Here is a 12773-nt window from a genome sequence, read left to right on the forward strand (position 1 = left end):
AGGGGGCGCTACATAGTGTATTTGGAATTTGTCTTTACACAGTATCAACGATCCGATCCCGATCGTTTTTAGTTTGAGTATCTGCCGATCCCGATATTTCCCGATCCGATTGCTTTTTTTTTGCTCCCGATTCAATTCCAATCATTCCCGATAATTTTTCCCGATCATATACATTTTGGCAATGCATTAAGAAAAAAATGAATAAAACTTGGACGAATATATACATTCAACATACAGTACATAAGTACTGTATTTGTTTATTTGACAATAAATCCTCAAGATGGCCTTTACATTATTAACATTCTTTCTGTGAGAGGGATCCACGGATAGAAAGACTTGTAATTCTTAAAGGATAAATGTGACTTTGTATATTGTGACTAAATATTGCCATCTAGTGTATTTGTTGAGCTTTCAGTAAATGATACTGTAGCCATTTAACTGTTCTGCCCAAATGCATGATGGGAAGTGCAACCATGACTGTGTATAGTGGCACCAATTGAGATATCTTCTCTGCGTTGGGAAATAACACAAGGTGTTAAAAAAAAGATCAATTACTACCTTTCTTCCCCACATTGCTTCTCACGACATTTCTAATTGTTGAGAGAGGGATTGTAAGGCTTTAGCCAATTGAAAAAAGGCTCCAAAGACTGCTAAAATTCACTCTACTCATTTTATGCTGCCTTTTAGCTCTATATACGGGTAAAACGGCGCCTTTATAGATTGAACGCGACAATGGGTGAGTGGGTCGTGCAGCGCATGCGTTAATTGCGTTAAACGTGAGTAATTTAAAAAAATTAATTACCGCCGTTAACGCGATAAATTTGATAGCCCTACTTTAAGCCAAAACTAAAGACTCTGGATGAGTGTGAGACATTTTGTCTGTAACGTTAAATACAATTAGAAAACGATTTAATTAAAAAATATATATATTAAAAAAAGGCATGTCCGATATTTATTTGCCGATTCCGATACTTTGAAAATGACGTGATCGGACCCGATCGATCGGGATTGATCGGGACATCTTTAATTCTAAGGGGGTCAAATTGAGCTCAAACGGGCTGCGGAACAAAGAATACCTATCATAATAATAATAAAACCGAAGAACCACAATAGGTTACCTCAAAAAACATTGTCACCTGCGTGTCCATACTGTTCAGTTATGGATGTGTTCTATGTTAAATAGAATAAAATCAACTTTTATTTGTTCAGACCAAATCACAACAACAGTTATCAGAAGGAGAAAACAAAACATGTGGTGCAGTAGCCCTACGCTGGATTTCGACCTACTTGAGCATTGTAGCTTTTTTTGTCCCCCAGGTAAGACTAATGCCCACCCACACCCGGCATCCTGGTAACACCACTGGTCAAAGGCATGAATGTTTTAACCATAAACTTCGCGTCGTGGCAGCTTTCACTGCGATAAACTCAAACAAACATTGCGTTCTAACGCCGGATTTTTTTAGAAACAGGACCAAAGTTTTAGTGCATACAAGCAGGCAAGAGTGTCTCAAGAGTGATTTTGTCAAGGTATTCAAGGTAATTATTATATAAAAGAGTACCATGCATGCACTTTGAAATGCTGTGGAAAAAATTAAATGAATGGAAAAAATTAGCGTAACTTTAGCTTGAAATATTTACAGAAAATGAACGATAACTGCCCGTTTTTTTGCTTTTAACCAAGAATCTATACTGTTTTCATTCATATCTATAGAAATTTACACATTTTTTTAACAAGAATTTTCAACTTAAAAACTCTGTTTTGTGATGGTTGCCATGTTGGATTTTGTATCCATTCACATTCCATTCTTTTGCACTAGTTAATGCTTTCAGCATTTGACCTCATTGTTCATTTGTGATTTATTGTTTTTATTTACGTGTTTATTTGTACTTTGATAAAGAATTTAAGTGTTCCAAAATGTTCTAAATTAATAAGCATTATAAAAAATTTCATTGCTAAATTAGTATTTAAAAAAAAAAGGGGGGGGGGGTGGAATTAGTAGATTAGTTGACTAATCGTAAAAATCGTAGGCTGACAGCCCTAGTTGTACAGTGTATTGGAAAATATTTCCTCTACACCCTTCTCATCTTTTTAACCCCTGACCCATTATCATGCCTGATACTTACAGTATATAAAAAATAACTAATTGGTATATTATTGGAGAACGACTTTTTTGAAGACTCATATATGCCTAAGGGAGGTGCCTGTTTTAGTTTGAGCTCACTAGCGGCTTTGGTTTTGAAATGATTTCAATTTTAAGTTTTTGAAGATGGGCCCCATACGGAGTAGCCCCGCACCCCGTTTCCCGTCAACTGATAGTGAAGTGTATGGTTTTAACTAGTGTTGCACCGATACCATTTTTTGGCCCCGATACCGATACCTGGCTGTGCAGTATCGGCCGATACCATACCGATACCACCCCGTTTATGTATAAATATACATATACATATATTCCCCTCCCCCCCACCCCCCCAAAGAGCTACATAATTGGATGTGAAATCATTGCTATCAAGGCTTTGTCAGGCTGTTGCTTACCTTTGCAAAATAGGAAAAAGTACACTAAACCCTAGTAGACAATAGTTGAATAAACCTTTGACTCTCAAAAGCCAAAATAGTGCTACATTTGTGAAATTAATAAAACATGTATAATACTAGCCCAACAGTAAGAAAGTAAAAATAAATTCATAATAATAAACTCTGAATGAACTGAATAAACTTTTATAAACCTCTCAAAGTCCAAACAGTGCATCTTTCATGAACTTATTGTCACATTCTGCTGCTGGTTAGATTGTGTTTTGTTGCTGGGCTGGTAGTGGGGGCGTTCCTGACGTCGCACCTGAATCCAATGCAGGCTCATCAACGCAGCATTTAAGCACGGGTGATCTCAGAGAAGGCTGCCGAGATATTTGCCTTGCTGATCGCCATTTGACATCTCGCACTATAGTAGGGCTGTCCCAAACGACTAATTTTCTCCCGATTAGTCAGCCGACTATTTTTACGATTAGTCGACTAATCTAATAATTTTTTTTTTTTTTTTTTTTTTTTTTTTACTAATTTAGCAATGAAATTGTTGTTGACGCTTATCAATTCACAAAAAACATATTGGAACACTCAAATTATTTATTAAAGTACAAATAAACACGTAAATAACAATAGTAAATCACAAATAAACAATGAGTTCAAATGCTGATAGAATTAACTAGTGTAGCCTCCCGATTGAAAAGATGGTCTCTTAAACTGATGGTTTACAACTTTTATTCCATCCTTGATGTAAACACACTGTAAGAGCTACGGTGGACACAAATAAAGCAACATAATTCGAAATTAACAAAAACTTTTCACCTTTTTCCTTTTAAACCTTATTTATATATCAATGAATTGCCTATATGAATTGCATTTACCTTAATTTATTACCTTATCATTGACAATCTCTCCCTTGAGTGCAATCACTGTATATACTGTATATATTTATGACCTTTTAACCTTATATAATTTTCTATACCATAAAATAAACCATAACATGAAATAAACCTTTCAATTAGCATTAAGAACAATAGTAATAGCACTTATAGGCCCATTGTCAATGAAACATTATTATTTAGTAAGGCGACAGCACCCTCTGGTGTACAAAAAATGAAAAAAAAAAAAATTACAAACTGCGTGAAGGCGCTTGAGGTTTTTATTCACGGCCGACGTGCAGCCAAGCTTGGCATTGAAGAGACAGGACAGAAGAGTGTACTCTCCTTTGTTTCTTTGAAATAAGACAATGTTTTGGACACTCTGGTGCGCTTTTTTTTGGCTTTGTGCCGCTTTCCCCGCTTGCAAACAGAGCATCCGACATTCTAACTTTCCACGCATATATTTTTTTAACCCTTCATTAACCGTCGACGGGATGTTGTGCTCGTCGACGGATTTACGTCATCGATGACGTCGACTATGTCGACTAGTCGGGACAGCTCTACACTATAGTCTCGCTACATTTGCTTGTTACGCCCCTGCATTGTTTTTTTTCTGTTAGTGTGCTGCTTTGTAACCTCTACCCTGTGCAGGTATTTGAGTGTTTATATTTTGGCTTTTTGGCTCGCTGCCTATCGTCTTAGTTAACCTTTGAGTTTGTAGCATTGAGCTCCGTCGACCTGCTGTCACGGACTCCTTTTGTTATCTCTACTATCCCGCGATCGTGTGTTATTTTTTGTTTGCAGTCATTAAACCCTTGTACGTATCCCCGCTTGTTGTCTGCTTTGAGGTTCAACCTTGTTTCCGCATTTGCGGACATTAACAATTATAAGCAATAATAATTGACCACAGCATCCCGTCTCTCTATTAGCCTCCTTTTTTTCGGGAGGGGGGAGTCCCTTATTTCAATTTCTGAAAGGTGGCAACCCTACTTTGGAAACAGTTCCCAAATTACTGCGGCATTTCTTTCAGTAAAAGACAATAAAAGTAAGATAGACGTAGTGAACTGAGCAGAGATTGTTGCTCCGGTCCAGCGCCCTTCCACTGGAGAGCAGTCCTGCTCTTCTAGGCTTAAACTCGTCGTGTTCGTTCATGTTTCTTCTTCAAATGTTTTATCAGGTTCGAGGTATTGAAACTGGCCGATTTAACTCCACATCTCGAAACTTTCAGGCCGCAAATCTTGCATGCAGCCATTGATTTTAATCGACGGGATTTCTATTTTGGAAATATTTCCCGACCGCCGCCATTTCTCCTGGTTTGCTTTTCCTCCATATGAAAAAGCGCCCTTGTCATTGGTCAGAGTGGCTGTTGGCCCGCTCTCATTGGTCTGGAGCAGGCTAATAGCGATAGCTGCCTGGTGTTCACGTGTCATCACACACAGAGACAATGTAGTGAGCGCCAGGAGGAAAAAAAGGCTGCGGTCAAATGTTATAATAATGGACCGGTAAATGGTATCGGCGCCGTCTTTGTTGGTACTCGCCGATACCGATACCACCATTTCGGGCCGGATCGGCGCCCCCCGCCGATTCTAGTATCGGTATCGGTGCATCTTTAGTTTTAACACAGACTACTCTGGTGGATAATTTTGGTAGCAACCTGTTGGTTCCTTGTAACAGCGACATCTTTTTAAAACGATATACAAATGGCAGTTTGCACAAATTAATTAGAAAACCAAATCAACGAAAGTTTATACTGTATGCATCTCATAGTCATGTTCCCTCATAACCTCTGTCTGCATAATTCTTTAATGATAAGCTTTGGAGTCATTAGGGCCGCTCGCAGTGCGCAGAAATTCTCTTGTTTGTTAGGAGCGGCAAATTAGCAGCGAGAAAATCATCTCTAGTCGCTGGTGTTTATCATTCAGTGCGTTTCTCTTTCCTTACAAAACTGCTAACAGCCACGCTGATGTTTGCATGAAAGAAACGCTTAGTGAGGTCCTGCGGAATCAAAATGCGGAAGAGGCTCTTTCGACAAGCCACGGTAATTTACAGAATTGACCGCTAATCCAGGTTAATCGGGTTGTTTCTACCTTCATTTGACTAACATGAGCCAGGCTGTTTACATGATAGTTGTGATAATTGATGCATTGCTGATATGAGAGGGAGCAATTATGCTACTCCATAGTAAAGAAATCATTTGGTATGAGACAAGAACGTTCCCTCTTGAAAAATGCCCGCCGACCACACCGGCTGTTTTGGTGCAAGTGCGCCATGCTGTTGGAGGATCTCTGTTATTTAGGCTGCTAGATTGTGTGCGCCGCCGCTGCTGTGAAGGGGGCGTCTGTGAATGGCTGCCCTGGGCATTGAGCACACAGCGAGGCACACAGTGAGCTGCAGCCAGCAGCTCTGGAGAAACAGCAACACTCTGTTATTCAGCTCCGTGCTCCAGAACATTGTGTGTGCATCTGTAATCTCACTTAGCCCCTGGGCTGGCACAGAACCCCCCCTCTCTCTGCACACACACAAACACACACACAAAACACACCGTCATGTTCTTTCCCTTTCACTCTTCCTTTCAATGCTCTTTCTCTCCATCGACACTGCGTCAATGCCGCTCTCGCTCTCCCGTACAAAAAGACATAGAGCCCAGCAAATACACCCACTTACTTTCTCGCACTGTCACCCATGTGCAAACACACCAAAGGGCCTTGAAGATACACCCATGTGTAAAGATCACACTCCGACTGTGTCAAAGCCACTACAGCCTGTTCACTTTTCACTGAAATGAAAAGAAATTCTTTATCTGCTTCTTCGCTGCCATGGGAGTGGCACATTTTTTGTTTTGTTTTACCAAATATACACGAAGCAGCCACAACAATATTAGCATTTGCGCAAGAGCCGCATCAAATATTCATCCTTGGCAATGATACAAATTGTCAGTTTTGATTAACACTGTCAGAGGGATTTTAAGTTAACAATGTTTATCCCCACATATTGATTTTTTTTCTCCAGTGCAGTGGCACTGGTACCTCTCCTTACGAACAGATTTTCAGGTTAAGACAATCCTCAATCGGAAAATATTGCCTCTTTTTAAGAAAGAAATGTCAGGATACAAAAGGCAAAATACTGGTACTCGTAGCTCCCAGAGTTTACTGAACATAACATACTTATAACTCCTCTGCCATTGGCTATTGCCTAGCATCCCTGGCATTCAATTGGCTAAGAGGGACCTCTACTCTATGTGTATGTGTGTATCCCACCGTCCTCCTCATTCGCCCTTCATGTTCCGACAGCTTTAAAATGAGTGTATTAAGTTTTATTCTTTACTCTATTCTTGTTTTTTTGCATTATGCACAACTCAGATTTTATGTTTATTGTGCAATAATCTAATTGGAACATGTTTTTGTTATATGTTTTGATGCATTTTTATGCATTATAAAAGATTTATGTCTGAATTTTGGGGGGCTTGGAACGGATTAAGACATGGAAAACATGTCTCTACTTACAGAATTTTCAAGTAAAGAAATTATTTAAGTAGAGGTACCACTGTACACTGTTTTGGCACGCCACACAGCTAGGCATGCGCCGGTATGAGATTCTGACGGTATGATAACCTTAAGCCTAAATATCCCGGTTTAACCGTATCACAGTATTGCAATTACAGCTCTAAAATGTAATATCTGGGTTAGAAGGAAAAAAAAACAAACAAAACAACAACAAAAAGCACTGTTTTTTCCATTGAACAGGATTTTAGCAAATTGGAACATAATTTTAAGTTAAAATAAAAACAAAAAATAACTGAAATATTCTAAATAAAATAAAAAATAAATGCAGTCCTTTAGGCGAGGCTAAACCCACAGCCACAGCTCAACATTATTACCATCAGAACAAAAATAACTGAATTATTTTCCATAAAAAGCACGTGCGTATGACTTCTATCATGCTTACATTATACACACACTCTCTTTCTCAACACAGACAGTTGCAAGAGAGAAAAAAAACAAGTTTTACCACCGCTAGACACACTAAACACGCTGGAGTTAACTCTCGTAGCTGGTGGGAAACGTTCATGACAGTGTTGACTAACCTTTAATTTTGTATAAATGCGAAATCATATTGGAGGTATTGCCTCCTCGGCAGCCACCCTCCGCAAACATGTTTTACATGTCGGTTGGCCCTCCTCTAAGCAGTGGTCGTCTGTAACTGTTCTGTAGCCGAAGTATTCCCATACCAGCGATTTAGTTTTCTTCGATGGGGAAAAAAGTTCAGGAGTTTCACCTACTCCAGCCATCATGTAGCACAGCTGACTCATTGACACTAAGCAACAACGGGTGGGCTTGCAACTGCAAGCGAGGGATTTCTACTTGCATTTTTGGGACGTGAAAAATAGCTAATACCTTAGGGACGGTATGAAGGAAATTTTTTAACAGTTTTGAAACCTACGTTTTCATACCGCAATGTACCTTGACACCGGTAATCGACACATGTTTACACACAGCACACCGACCGATTCTCACCTTTTCAAAAATTCGTACGATGCAGGCTTTCTTTTGATTTCGACGCACAGATTTACAGAGATGCGACAAAAACTTGATTTTCGACAACAACAACAAAAAAACACATGCATTTACAATGGGAAAAACGTTTGAATTTTCTAATTTCAAAATGTACCTCATCCTATTTTTTAAAAAATCCACTTCACATGTTTTACACATGTAATAGAAAAATTCAGGAAATCAAGGCGCACAAAAGTTGTATACAGTTTTTGCCAAAAACATATAGTTCTACCAAAATTTGACAAAAACACCCCTGTTTACTTTTAGGACAAAAAGCCTAATTTGCCTAACAAAAGTCCGCTAGCTTAAATGCTATGAATGCTAACATATTTACAATTCTCATATCAAATAACTCAAATGTAACTTCACAAACAGTAGCTGTAAACTTAATTACAAATGCATACACAAGCATATATTAGCTTTAACAACTTACAGCCTTATGTGAGCCAAAGCAGAACGCAGCTGTCCTTTATCCATGTCAAACGAGAGTCTGCTCCTCAGTCATAAGGAGACAGTCCAGCCAGACTCAACGCTGCCACCTGAGGGCAGTGTATCCTCCATCGTTAAAAGATATACTGTTAGGTTTTGTGTTGGTTCCCTCCTAGTGTGTTCCTGTGATTGCCCATTGATTTCACCTGTTGTGCCTGCTCCTAGTGTATCCGCCAATCTGCATCCTTCTGTGTCACCCTCGTTGTCTCGTTACCACTTGTCTCTGTGTGTATATAAGCTCCCAGTTTCTTTTCACTCCTTGTTGCGTCATTGTCAATGTCCATGTGCACGTCCAAACCTGTCCTCGCCAGTTTTCTCCAAGCCCTCGTGTTCCCCTCAGTAAGTTTTTGATACCCATCCTTTTGTTAGTTTTGTTTGCTGTGGTGTTTTTTGGGATCTCGTCATTATTTGTTGGTACTTTGTTTTTTGCTTGCCTTAATTAAACCATTTTTGCTCCGTCAATCTGCCTCGCCTCCCTTTCGCTGCATTTGGGTCCACACACCACCTGCCGCCCGTTGCCTGACAGATACAATACTTTTGAACTTTTTGGATAGTTATTTTGTAGGGGTATTTAAAGGGTTAATTTTGACTTACGCGGAAATTCGGTTCACGTCACCTGCGTAGGAACGGAACCCGTTGGTAGAGAAGAAAGAAAAACATCAAATCCAAAAACAATCGCATAAAAAAAAAACAGAGAAAACTTTTAGTTTTAGTCTTTATAGGGCAATCATTGGCTGCCAATGACGGCGCGAAACGTCCAATCCATTTTGACTGGGAGGGGCGAATTAAAAACAAAAAAATATTGTAAATAAGGTTAATGAAAATCACGTCATGAAACAGTTTTGCCTTTTATCTCGCAATATCTCTGTGATGCAAGGTTACATATGGAAGTGGCTGGTTTATACATGTACTATTGGTTTTTATAGGGAAGAGACTGAGCACAAAAAGAGTGGAGACGAATATGAATATATCTGACTGAGATGGCTGCATGGACCGGCAAGCGGTCATGAGCTGTGTCATGTGTCGGCACTCTGCATGGAATCAGTGCTTTCTTTCTTTCTGTTCTCTGTCAGCGAGACGCTCCCTCCTCGCTCTGCGCTCCCAGTGCCGCTTTGCGCGCTGTTATGCATTCACACTCTCGCCTTGTTGCCGGGCCTGTTTTGCTGCACCACTACACTGCAGTCCAAGTGTAAAAGCCTGCCCTCTTTGACGCAGACTGATGTTATTTGACCCTAGCTACTGTATACGTGATGAAAGGGATTGGTGCTTTATTCTTGATATTTTATTCATCTTCACGGCGGCTTTTCGGCGCTCTCCCGCTGAAGATGAAGCTGTGCAAGGTGACTGCTTGTAGCAACAAGAATATCTCATGAATTGACATGTTGTGATCATGCCGATGATGTATTATCGTCATCTTCTGCAGTCTGCGTGGCGTGGCTGTCATCTTCTGCTGTGATATCTGCTACAGGCTGCATCTTTATTCGGTCTTTATTGTTTCCTTTGGATTCCTCTTGGAAATTACAACGAGATGGATTTAATGGTGCATTTGTAATACCCTGCATTTTGGCACTTGATATATATTTGCTATAATATGCCTAGCTATTATAACATAGATCGGACAAAATGCAATTGATACCTGTTACATTTTAGGGGACTGACAAATTAGGGTTGTGAGAATATATCTACTGTATATGGTGATATATCACGATACTTTGTATTCCGATTAGGTTATCGATATGCTTCCGCCAAGAATCGAAATACTAAAATAGTGTCTATGGTAACTCATTGGCTGTCATTGACGGTGCTAGATGACGATATGATATGATGATATTCATTTTGACTTGGAGAGGGCGAATTGGATGATTCACATATTTCTGATGTCTAATGATTTTGTAAGACGATATTTGAGGCGGTATACTTTTTTTTTTTTTTTTTTTTTTTTTTTTAAAAGCACATTGATTATGAAAGACATTTTAAACACTCACTGTATAAATGTATCTGGCGGAAAACACTCAGGTGACTTGAAGTTCCATTCTGAGACCCCCAGTTTTGCCAAATTTCAAAACTGTCCGTTATGCATGTGCGATACATCATTGGAAAGCTTAAAATCTAAATTTTCTGGGGGAAGAAAAATTTTGAACAGGAGGGAATTTTAAAAAATGTTTTTTAAACAGCAAAACCCTATCTGGGGGTGAGAGCACGCGAGAGCAGAATCGCAGGCGCCATGACTTTACCAAGATATTATCGTGTACTTACCTTGTTTCGATCCAAAAACTCCATGTAGCATGTATCACTTGCCACGTTTACATGGAGCCAAATATTCCAATTACAATCGGAATATTTGTTCAAACCGAATAAATGTGTTCCATATAAACACCTCATTCGGAATGTACAGGCCCAAACCGAATGGAATTTCATTCCGATTCACAGGGGTGGAATATTCCTTTTCCCAAACCGATTAGAAGTAAAATTATATCATGTAAACAGGGAAGCGGAATGGTGTCTGGTTGCATTCTTTCTGCACATGCTCCGTACTGACGTGGTGACGTCACTTTGTGACGTAAGTAACGTCACTTGCAACATGGCTTCCAAGCACAGCGCACCTAATTGGAGTCCGGCGGAAAGATTGTATTTAATTCAAACTTTAAAAAAAATTGAATATAATTGCTCGCTTAGACGGGCGTAAAACGAGGAACAGTGAACTATTTAAAAAAGTTCACGAGAGGTTACACGAAGCCGGAATAGACCGGAGCGTTGACCAGATTAGAAACCGGTGGAAAACCGGCTACTACAAGGCAAAAGGGCAAAACAGCAGAAGCGGATACGACCCCACAAACACAACAAGTGGGTTAAAGTTAAAACAGCAGCACTCCGACGATCGATCTCCATGTTTTGCAACGTGACGCTTTGTTTTGATTGATCTGCGCATGTCAGACGGCAGTTGTCAAACGTCCTTTCGGAATAAAGGCAGTCACATGTAAACGCTGGATCGGAATAGATGAAGTGACATGTAAACAGCTGATCTGAAATTTCCATTCGGAATGATTTGAATCGGTATGAATAAAAGTCAGCATGTAAACGTGGCTACTGAGTGTCAAGATACAGCTGTGAATGGCCTCAGCTGGATTTTTGGAGGGATTTTATGGGTGAAACATGGTAATATAACAAGGGTCGCGATGCAGAAATCGCAGACATCAAGGAGTGGTCGAGATTTTCTTTTTCATACATTTACCCCTTTAAACTTTTTTTTCAATTTTTCTTTGTTTGGATAAATTTATCATCTAACATATCGGAGAAAATGCGACCGTAACAAAAAAAAAAAAAAAAATACAGTTAAGTGATAGTTATGAGGTAGATATCAGTGACTTTTTTACAGATGCCATTTTTTTCATTGCGACATAATTTGTTTCAAATATGTGAGTGAATAATTTTTGAAGTCGTTTTTTTTTTCTTTTAAACGAAATATGAGACATCAATTAATGCTTCTAAGCTAACAACGACAGACATTTTGAATAATAAATATAATTAACTACCTTCGTTTTATGGCTGGGTTGAAACAAAAGTGGTTGTGCGACGTCTGTAAACAGGGGTTTTCAGGGTAGAACGAACAAATGAAAAATAGTTCGAGGGCTTAATGCACCATGAATCCGCTATGGCAGCATATAGACATATTGTTCTATCAAACACAACAGTTGTTTTGGCTTAAAATACAGCAGTTTTTTTTAAAGAGGAGTGCAAGAGCAGAAACTGCTTTTTCAGTCTTGTCTGTGTTTTCCGTCATATACAGTGATCCCTCGCTACTTTGCGCTTCAAACTTCATGCCCTCAGTCCATCGCTGATTTTTTTTTTTTTCAAATTAAAAAAAAAAAAAAAAAAATACAGATGAACTGTCCCGAGCTGATTGCGTAGTCTCACTCTCGCTCCCTCCCTTTCTCCCTCCCTCTCCGGGCTCTTTGTTCATCAGGCACTGCACGTGCACTGGAGTTGCTCATTAAAATAAAAGATGATTGACAGATGTTTGTGTCCAATCTTGCCAAAGTCAAGAACTTCAGAAGCGCCGCATTCTTTAATCATCGTTTAACTTGTTCAACAGTTGCTGCGGAAACTCATTGTGTGTAAGAGAGCAGAAAGAGAGGGTTTGAGTAGACTCACTCAATGAAGCATTTAATAAAGCCAAACATTTTTCTGCTACTTTATTCTTGTTTAAAAATAATTCGGTGGGATAGTAACTTGTTTAAAACTTATCATAATTATTACGTCTGAAGTGCATAAGAAAACATTTATTAAAAAATATATAATATACGTTATATAATACTTACTATATATATATATATA

At 39.1% G+C, this 12773-nt stretch overlaps 1 protein-coding gene across 5 annotated transcripts in view; it reads left to right on the forward strand.

The window, feature by feature from the left end:
- nexmifb (neurite extension and migration factor b) overlaps positions 1–12773 on the forward strand; it is a 249522-nt gene that overhangs the window by 101202 nt on the left and 135547 nt on the right. The gene's annotated exons all lie outside the window — the stretch shown is intronic.

The sequence above is a fragment of the Corythoichthys intestinalis genome, chromosome 11 (genome assembly GCF_030265065.1).
Source record: "Corythoichthys intestinalis isolate RoL2023-P3 chromosome 11, ASM3026506v1, whole genome shotgun sequence".
Classification (NCBI taxonomy): domain Eukaryota; kingdom Metazoa; phylum Chordata; class Actinopteri; order Syngnathiformes; family Syngnathidae; genus Corythoichthys; species Corythoichthys intestinalis.